Source organism: Dermacentor andersoni, chromosome 3 (genome assembly GCF_023375885.2).
Source record: "Dermacentor andersoni chromosome 3, qqDerAnde1_hic_scaffold, whole genome shotgun sequence".
NCBI lineage: Eukaryota > Metazoa > Arthropoda > Arachnida > Ixodida > Ixodidae > Dermacentor > Dermacentor andersoni.
The window spans coordinates 169,131,996-169,142,883 of record NC_092816.1 but is presented as its reverse complement, the minus strand read 5'-3'; the positions used below and the strand labels follow the sequence as shown (position 1 = coordinate 169,142,883).

Genomic DNA, 10,888 nt, shown 5'->3' with positions numbered 1-10,888 from the left:
TGTAGAGACTCGATATAGGCATCAATCGAAAGCTGAGTCTCCTGACTACATACCCTGCAGAGACTTTTACGATAGACGCCGTAGTTTTATCACAGTTACCGCTTCTGTCTCGAAAATTGAGTAGAAATTTTCGTCGTTTCCATAGGCTTCCATTGCTAAATCTTTAACCACTCTGGGGACAAAATCCTTGCTTGTCAGGGAGTCATCACTGCATTTGGCTCGTATAGATTGTCTACCAGAACATGTCTGTCACCTGCCTTTTTCAATAATCGGCCTGCCGCTTTTGTTATTCGCGAAAAACTCGCTCGTTCCATTGAAAACAAGCTAGCTTCCTTCCGGGGCTGCTTGGGGTTCCTTCATATCCAAGAAAGCCGGATGCGGAGGAACTCTACGGTGCTCTGGATGGATGAATGCAAAACTTTATTGAATGTCCTGAGGTACGCGACTCAGCACACTGCGGGCCGCTCCCACGTTGGGACAGTCAGGTCATGCCCGACCGCCGCATCGTGGGCCCTCTGGACAGTGCTCTGCGTATTTTTATTTGTTGCCGTCCATCTAGAATAGACTTCTTAGCTCGTTTATCTCTTTGTTTCCCGCAGGACTCATGAGTGTCTGAAATAAAAATCATGAAAAATAATCAGGGGTGCGTATCAGTAAGTAGAGCACTCGCTTAGCATGTGAGAAGCATAGGGTTTGATACCAAGCATCTCCACTGGGGCACTTCTTTTTCTTCTTTGCAGCATGGGGAAAAGAGATAAATGTCGAGTTTATTGCCCCCAAACTGGATAGTGGGTTCTGAGGGACAGTGGACAGTTCCGTAATAATGTTGACCTGCTGAGGTTCTTGCACTTGACTTCGACTCCCACCGTGTGGCGTGGGTTACTGCCTTGATTAACTATACCTTAATTAATTGTGCCTTAATTAACTTCGCCTTATTGAACACCGAAGGTCATGGGTGGTAGTTCTTTAATGAACTCGATTTTAATTGACTGTGCTTTAATTAACGTCAAGAGTCATAGGTTCGATTTCCACCAAACGTCGTAGGTTCGTAGACTTTTGGGAGCATGGCGTAGTCACGCCAACGCCGGATCATCCGCCTCATGAGCCACGTAATGATCTCGTATTAAAGAATGCGGCAGAACCCATCCTGCGATGACAGTCGCCGGATGTCGCTAATGCAATTCGACATAAACGCATTACCATCGTGGGAACGAGTTATTTATGAGGTGCGTAGTGCAGCGGGACTACTCTGTCGCGTTTCCCTACAACAGTTGTTGGCATCTAGCACGAAGGCAATACCACCTGTAAAGTAGATGAAGCACCCAAAGAATGCTAACGGGGCATCAAAACAAACGGGTGCAGTTCTTCATTTGCTGAACCACCACAACAGGCTGCGTTTGATACGTTAGCGTACAAACTTGGCCTGTGTGTCGCTGGCGGGGCTTGGGAGAACCAGCGAGCCAAATCATTTTGTTGTTGCGTGTTTTTTTTTCTCTCAACAGAGACATTTGTCGTTTGCGCGGCACCAAACCCTTAACACCTTTTCCCACCCCAAGTCTCTCCTGCCCATATTGATGCCACGCACGTTGTTCTGACGAGATTCGACTCCGCAGCCGGAATCAAAGTGACACCGTGTCCAACAGCCTCCACTATTTCAACTACCTCCAGGGCTAGTTAGTCGTGCGGCCAATTACGCGCTCCACGCAGAGACGCCAACTACAGCTGCACGTAATCACGGTTTCACCGGTAGTGGGTTCACAATGTACACCGCAAGGCGTTTGAACCCACCACCTCCCATATTCGAAGAAGCGTTCATCGCATCTTGTCACGAAGCTGGTTATCACATCACAGTCCGTGTAGGCATATGTGCGTGTCGGTGGCATCATTGACAGCGACAACACGAATGCAGTGGTAGCAATTATCTGTGAGCTTTGCAGGACAACCTGTACACTTGCGCCTGTACAGTGATTGTAGACGCGGGAGGGCCGGACACAACGTGCTCCTGGTTCAATGCGATTATCATTCTATAGTGATTAGTATCATTAGGGCATTTCAATCAACTTCCGCATGCTGCTTGTATATATATGGCTGCCTGTTTTTCTGCCTGCACGTGTCTCTGCCGTTTCCCCATCAACTTGTATCACTGGATAGAGCGTGGTCTAGTGGTTCACAGCATCCCGCTGCATTGTGATATCAGGGAACCGGATTCGAAGGCGATCGTCGGGCCAACTTGGATCACGGGAATCTGACATTGCATGTCAGACATTGCATGTCCAACTTATGTTACTCAGTGTGTGCTACAACTTACGTGCCGCCGTTCAATGAACCTCGTTCATACCAACTTGGATTGCTGGGCGCGTGGAACTAGGCATCTGCCACACTCCCATGAGCCTGTTGGATGTGACTTTCGGTCGACGGGTATGTGCAACTGTGTGTGTACCACGCTGTTAATTTGGACACTGAGTCCTATCTCACATTACCCACCCTCAGAGCGTTAGTGTGTTTTAAGTTTTATCCTCTTTGTTTTCAGCAGAAATTTTCGTGCTCCGCCGCGGCGTCATAAAGTCGAGCAACTCAATGCACTTCGAATTCAGCGCTCGTGTTTGCTGGCCGCGAAGCGCTCCGAGCAATCGTCCGTTTCCGCGATATTAATATCGGACAGGGAGAGTACGTGCGTCTGGGTGCAGCTTCTGTTTTCAGCCGTTCGAACTCATTTAAGCGTCGAACAGCTGTATGCGTTTTGTGCAAAACATTGTTAAGCAACCAAAAGTAAGAATCCGTGGTTTTCCATTGAGAAAGTGAAATTACAGAGGTGTCTAAACAGACTTAAGAAGATAAAAGTCTTCCTCCAACACCTCGTGTCGTGAAAATATAATTTCAGATTTGTCCTCTGAAATTAGAAATGAAGTGGCCATAGGCAAAATACGGGGAATCACTGCCTAGATTTATTATAGCATCACTTTCAAAATTAACGGAGGATAGGTAGCCGATTTTGAATTTATGTCCAGCTCATTTACCGACCACTTCAAATCTGTTTTTCCTAAATATGTTAGTGCCCTCCTTTTTTTTATGTCTCCTTGCCACGTATACCAGACCTCATAATCTCAGAACAAGGTATCTTCAACATGCTGTTAAAACTGAATATAAAGAAGTTACCGGGGCAAGACAACAACCCAATCCGTTTCTTCAAGAATATGCCGAGTGGGTGCCTATATATTTGCACGTTTTCTTTTATAAATCATTACGCAACGGTGAACCACCGAATGACTGGCTAACAGCCAGAATCAAACCGTTACATAAAAGTGGAAGCAGAAACAACATTACCAACTATCACCCGATTTCATTAACATCCACAACTTGCAAATTACTCGAACACATTATACTTAATCAAATACTATATTTTCTTGATAATCATAATGTTTTAACCAAATATCAGCATGGTTTAACAAAAGGATTCTCGACGTGTACTCAGCTGACTGAAACAATCCACCATTTTGAAATTTTTCAGTCAACAATGCCACACAAATTGACGCTATGTTCATGGAGTTTTCGAAAAGCACCTGACAAAATTCCTCACAGAAAACTACTCTCTAAATTGCATAATGTTTTCAAAAATAATCAGCTAACTGAAAGGACCGCTGCATGATAAACCCGCAGGAAACCGTTTGCTTCCACTCGTAACACCATATTTGCATTAGTAACGGTTGATTCTGGAGTGCCCCACTGCTCGGTGATAGGGCCACTTTTTATCCTCCTATATATCAATGATATCGTAAGAGATATTGCAGTTGATATTAAACTTTTTGCCAACGATTGTCATTCTAACTCCGAAACTAATACCAAATCGTATCAATTATTGCTGAGCAGTGCAGTTCAGAAGTTTGCTTCTTGATGTCGAGAATCGCTGATGGTGGTAAACGTTGAAAAAACGGTTCTCACAAGCATAACACATAAAAGGAAACATTTACACTTTGATTACAGTATTATTAACGCTTTCTTCTCTGAAGTCAGTAACTATAAATATTTAGGGCTTTGGATTTCGAACGATCCCAATTGGAATACTCATATTAATTCTGTCAATGCAAATGCGAACCTAAACTCTTTTTCCTCGGGCGAGCACTTAAGCTTTAATCCTTTTCTGTTCCCCAGTTGGCTTACAAATGCGTTGTGCTGCCCATTTTAGATTATGCTGCAATGATATGGGACCCTTTTACAAAAACTAACACCGCCAAACTAGAACAGGTACAAAAAAAGAGCCATGCGTTTTATTTAAAACAAATTTACGAGAACTTCAGTTACAGAGCTTTTAAACAGGGCTAATCTTTCTTCTCTGGCACAAAAAAATCGTTGTTCGCGACTGGAATTCTTATCTCCACTAATAAAGGGCCGTTGCAAGATTGACATAACGGAAATCGTCAAAGACATAATTTCACTATAGCTCCCTTCCTCTCACGTAAATCCAAATTCAAGAAAGGGGCTAACAGATGCAATAGCATACTGCGGTATAAAGGTTATAAACAGGAATAAGGTGCCTCAGAAAGGCTGGCCAACGTTTCGATAGGAGGACCCATCTTCGTCAAAGGCGGCCTCGTCATCCTCGGCATGTTAGCTTTAAAGGGTTAGTACAGTGACGTCACGTGCGGCTGTTGTCGGTAGCGGCTGGTTGTAAAGGGAGAGACTTCAAAGAGAATGAGCGCTGCCGCCTGACGTCTGTGAGCGTGGTTCCTAAGACGAAGGGACCAGAGCGGGAGAGTGGGAAAGCGGGAGAAAAGAAAGAAAAGGGGAAAAGAGAGAAAAGACACCAAAAGGGAAAAAAAGAACAGGAAAGGAAGGGCATGGGAAGGTGTTGGGGAAGCGAAAGCGTCGGGAGCATTCAGGGGTGTCGTTGGCGGCATGTTTTTGTGGCTTTAGAAGAGCCGGTCAGGCGATCAGTGCGAGAGTAACAACAAAGACCCAAAAAAGACATCAGTTGACAGATTGACTTTAGTAGCGTAGCAGCAATGCGTCGGGTAATTTTGAAGGAGTTAAGATGGCGACAAGGAGTCTGGGATGCAATGCATGAGGTTAGCCCCAGTAGCTCAACGTAGGTGTCGGTATGGCGGTATACAGAAATTGAGATACCCTGTGTGACTGAGGCGCCGAAAAAGGTATCTTGGCGTCTGGGACTTTGGAATGTGTTTGTGAGGGTGTTTCAAAAAATATATATAATAAAGAAAAGACAAAAAGGGGGCAACCGAAACCGGAATAAATAACAGAAGAGTGACGTGAGTATAAGCGGGCGGGGCCAGGTGTATTGGGAAAAGGGGTCGTACAGGTAATATAAAGGTAAAAACATGAAAGAGTCTAATAAATTGAGCAGTCTGCACCAAAAAAAAAATGGAAACTTGAGGAATGGGTGAGGTTAAGAATGAAGGTTAGCTGGTGGCACAATGCTTTATGCGCCTTGGTTGATGATATCAGAATTTTAGGTTTAAGTCACCGCTTTTGAAGTTGCCACGCGTCAAATGAATTCCCGTCGGGTGTAGGCAATTAAACTTGTGTATGAGGTATGATTCCGCATATTTACTCTCTGAAAGTAAATGTAAATTGATTGTACTACATAGAGCCTTGCTTTATCGAATATATGACCATGTTTCTTGAAGTGGCTGGCTACTGCTTTAGGTAAATTGTGTTTTGTATCTGCACGGTGACCATTGAGTCTTGTATGAATTTGTTGCCCAGTCTCACCTATGTATTATTTGCTACAAGCAGCACATTTTATACAGTAGACTACGTTGCTTGATGTGCCAGTGAAACTCGAAGTTATCTTGTATGAGTAATTCGACGCTGTACTTTTTACTGCAGTAGTATATTGAATATGTTTGCATGCAGAGCACCTGGAGCGGCCACAGGGACCGGCTCCCAACTTCGACTTTGTCCTTAGTTTGACATGTACGAGAATATCCTTAAAGTTAGTGTTGCGTGTGTAGGTTACTCTGAATAACCTTTATTCTCCTCACGTAGCGACTCGTTCAGGTATTCATTCTTCCCGCGTACAAAAGTGTACTGGAACCAGCTAAAATATAACGTCATCTCTGCGACAACATTAACTTCCTTCTTAACATGTTTACAGTGACAGTGTTACTTCTTTGGTGTAACCTTGTGTGTGCCCAACCTGTATGCTTTGTATTTATTCATATGATAGATTATTAACCTCTGCCTTTTCTGTGCATAACATTGTATTAATGAAGCTTGTACCACCCTGCTAAAATCACCGCAAATCACCGCTACTGCAAGTGATTGCAGTAATCATAAAATAAAAATAAAACGCGATGAATATACCTCTCCAATTCCACATGCTCGCCCGCATTCACATTTACACGCGCCCACGCATGCACACTCGCGCAAAAATGTACGCACGCACGCACATGGAACTGCACGCACACAAACACGCGTATGCTCGCACACGTATACACCCGTGCGCACGCAAATTCAAATACCGAGACAGACTCACGCGCCCACACTTGCGCGTGTGAGTCTTTAAAATTCTTTAAAATTTTGCCAACTCAGGTATGCATGTGCAATGCCGTGAAGTTCAACAAAATGGTGAAGTTGAAATGCCCAGAATTCCTGTGTATGTTCATGCTCCAAGGCACGGTATAATTTTTTTTTTAACGCAACACAAAGATATGGGCATGCTTGTTGTTATGCTGTCCAAGGAATAAAATTTGATAATAAAAGCGATGACTTAACAAATAACCAACCCGTTGCTATGTTTTAGGAAGTAAATATAGAAAATATTTGAAGAGCCCTCCCGAAAAGACAGAAACTGAAACGAAATCATGAGTTTTGTGTTTCGGCCATCTGGTGGAAGAGTGTCAAACTCAGTCCTACGTGGCGTTAAAAAAAAAGAATCACGCAGCATCACGTGGAACGATAGGTGCGAGCGATCAAACGATTGGCCACGGTTTCCAACGTTTCAGCAAGTGATAAGCTCGGGTTTTTATAGATACCACGTGAACTTGCACGACTGTGCGTCAGAAATCACTTTTGGGATACATTGTTACACGATGTGTAGAGAGTCGAGATAAACATCAATCGAAAGCTGAGTATCCTGAATGCATACGCTGCAGCGACTTTTACGATAGACGCTGTAGTTTCATCACAGCTACCGTTTTTGTCTCGAAAATCGAGTACAAATTTTCGTCGTTTCCTTAGACTTCCATTGCTGAATCTTTAAACACTCTGGGAACAAAATTCTTGCTTGCCAAAGAGTGATCACTGCATTTGGCTCGCCTGGATTGTCTTGCCCGATATGTCTGTCACCTGCCTTTTTCAATAATTGACCTACAGCTTTTGTTATTCGCGAAAAACCCGCATCGTTTCATTGAAAACGAGCTAGCTTCGTGCCGGGGCCGCTTGGGGCGCTAGTTGGTACGTGTACAGAAAAGCTGTTAGTAGAAAGGAAAGCGCAGCAGGTTCTGTAGTGCTTTTGATGAGGCTCACGGATAATTACAGCTGTCAAGAAGCTAACGAGGCGACCTCCATGGAGCTCCACAGGGCATTGTGCACATTCGACGCGGTGGGATCCGAGCGAGTTTGTCGCGCCACCTTTCTCTCTGCCTCGCTCCTGTCATGTATAGACACTCTCGGAACCACCCCAGAAGCACTTTGTGTACTTGACAGCAGCAGCCAAAGCAGCAGGGGCGGTAAAGTCGAAGGAAGAGTCAAAGAAAGCTTCTCTTTAAAACGACGGAACATATTAAATCAACGTAGCTGGCGGCAGCGCCTGCATCACATGCCATTACACGCGTGGTGCCGCCGCATGAACGCGCCACCCATCCAAACTCATCTGGCGCCCGGTGCCTATAGTCCGGCGTTCTCGGCGCGCCAGGCCGCGGAGGCGAAGTTTGACACACTACGCCAGCGAGACCGGCCGGTGCAAGACATTTGCTTCCTCTACAGTTCGTCGCGAGCGCCGCGCGGGGCTAGCGCCATCTCTGTACCCGAAAGCGCAACTTCACGGCCGCGGCGAACAGCTGTTCCCACGGTCCGGCATGTGCCCGCGCCGTTCGCGTGCGTCTAAATGTCGTACAAAATCCCTCACGTGACCTGATCCTAGGTGCCTAGAGACAGGATCCTTTAGGGACTTTTGAGAAGGCGTGATGGTGGCGCCAAGTGATGCCGTGGCGCCATGTGGCGCGTTGTATGATCCGTAAGGAGTCATCGCAGTGGGTTCAGTATTTGTTGGCGCAAAGTCGTGCAGTAGTAGTGCCCGTTTTTCACGCTCTTAGTTTTAGCAGTGGGACGCAGGGTTCTGTGCAAAGTTCAGACGAATGAATGTGTATGAATGAATATTAGTCGCAATAACTTCACCACAGCACACTTCTGTGATGCGATGAAGCAAACAGTGTATTGCGATGACGGGTAGTGTGGCAGCCCTAGTTCTAGCTTTGTTGTCCCCGTTATCCTGCAGATACTGCCCCACCCGCGTTACCATAATCTCAGGTGCTCTAGAACTCTCTATTCTCCAGTATTTTTATTTTCACATGCTGAATGATGCCACTGCAATACATATATATAGTGAAGTGAAGCTTATTAAAGTTACCAAATGCTTTGACAGTGTCAGACCTAACAGTTTGAGAATGGCCACTACAACAGCCCAGACCTTCACTTTAACAAGTTTATTAGGACTGTCAAACTAATTTACAGCCCAGAAAAGCTGTGAAAATGTAAACACTTCAAGAGTTGATTAGCAAGTAATACTGAAAAGCAAAAGTCTAGTGGCCAAGGGTGTGGTGAAGTGCTTTAAACACTCAACCGACACACCTTAAGTGCTTAAAAACTTCTAGCATATTGACGCAGGTCGATCAGACTTACTGCGATATTGGTTGCCTTACAATGAAAATAATAGTATTGGATAAGAGGATGCAAGCGACTTGTGTGCTGCTTGGTTATGCAAACCGCATGGGTCCCATAAATACCCAAACAGGGTTTTTCTTTAAGCGTGCTGCTTCCATCCACTAATCTAAAGCTCTCAAATGTCACCAGTATAAAGAGAGCCTGTAAAAATAGGGCTTTGAACTTCACAACTCCAATTTTGTTTCTGCTATACTCATACAACCTAAAAATTATGCTGTCGTGACAGCATCTGCCTAGCTCATTGCCACATTTTGCGACAAAAGCAGTGATCACTCAGTTAAAGTTGCATGTCCTAATATTACTGCAAGAATTCTTTAAACAGTTAATTTTATAAGCACGAAGCATGTCATGCCCAACTAGAAAATTAACCAAGCAATAAGCTATTAGAAGTAGCTAAAAATGGGCAGTCTTCTGAAGTCAGCTTAATTTGCAGCTCCTAAAATTGGCTATTATTGAATTACGGCAAGGAAAAAACAGCTTGAATAAACATATGTCTCATCAGAAAGTTGTGGTGGTGGGCTGCAGACTAAGGCGTAGAAAAGAAGCCGTTTCGGCATTCGTCTACCTCTTTCCCTAAAACCAGGCACCGTAGCCGATGCGACTTCGCTTGGCTTTGACATCTTCAAATTCGCTTTCCTGAGCACAGAATACTCAGTCGAGTTGAGCTCAGTGCACATCACCCACATTGGGGATGCAAAGACGTACGGCCAAGAGTATGCCACCTTGACGAAGCAGACACCACAGACCTCAAATTAACAAATGACACCAACTATACCAACTGCCACACCCTCCATTAAAACCAGAAGGGCAGTACACTTACCTAGCATGGGCAACTGGGGCCTTCATCCAGAGTGTCAGTGCGACTGTGCACCAAGAGGCAGCGACCATTATCCGATACAACACTTGACGTAGGGGTGAAAATGTACCATATTCACAAAATCAGGATTTCAGGCTGGGACCATTTCCGTGATGCACTTGAGTCTGCAAAATGTGAAGGTGTTAAAGAATCGCTAGCAACACGCATCCTTTACACACTGCAAAGAGCGACATGCGAACTAGAGCTTACTGGCGCAACATCCAGCCCTGACAAGCACCTGCTGCAACTTTGGGGTGAGCATACTCCATACTGCATACTTAAATTGTGGCTGCACGCAACAAACCCCGATCAGTGTTCTGCACAAGACTGAGTAGGCAAGATATCATGCTAAGCAACGTTCCAGAAACTAGTGGATGGACCACTGCGCGTCATTTGAACATATAGGTCTCATTAAAGTGTGACACATTCTGGGCTATGATAGGATGAACCAAATACTGTAAAACTATTGAAAACACGCGGCTCGATCTTCAGTGCACATCTGAGAAATTTGAGGAACGAGCTGCAGATGCTTTCCCTTACCACCTCACAGTGACTGACCGTCACCAGAGTTGTATGCACCTTAATGACCACTTGCCAAGGAAGGAATGGAAAGCCTCTTTGCGTTGGCAGAACCTGTTGTTGCTCTCGAGCATGTCAACACCTAAAGTGCATGTGGCAAAGACGGAGTCATCTTGCAGATGTTGAGGAATCTTGCCGAAACGAGGAAGCAAGCACTATTGCTTTTAATCAATGAAATCTGAAATATTGGAATTCCCTACAGAGTGGAAACGCTTGGTCATGATGCCGCTACCGAAACGAGGCAAGAAACCTGACACCATAGCCAACCTTTGATCAGTCTCACTCACATTGACAGTGTGCAAGTTTACTGAAGGAATATGCTTCGCGAGGCTGAACCACCATCTGGGAAAGACAAGACTATTTCCACCTGTGCCAGATTGGTTTCTGGCCTATGGTTGACATGTGCCACAATAGCCTCTTTCTGCATCAAAACATCGCCAATACCAGCCGCTTCCGAGGAGAGATATATGGGTTCTTAGTCACGGTCGAACCAAGGATGTTGAGCGCAGTCTGCAACGAGGAGGTACTGGTGCCCAGGCATTAGGGTTGCCA

At 45.0% G+C, this 10,888-nt stretch overlaps 1 long non-coding RNA gene across 1 annotated transcript; it reads right to left on the bottom strand.

The window, feature by feature from the left end:
* Positions 1-405: 405 nt before the first annotated feature.
* Positions 406-9,864, bottom strand: LOC129382981 (uncharacterized). The gene is made up of 2 exons (XR_008610945.2): positions 9,722-9,864; positions 406-612 (listed from the first exon to the last, which is right to left on the bottom strand). It is a non-coding gene; the product is annotated as an uncharacterized lncRNA (long non-coding RNA).
* Between the last annotated feature and the right edge of the window lie 1,024 nt (positions 9,865-10,888).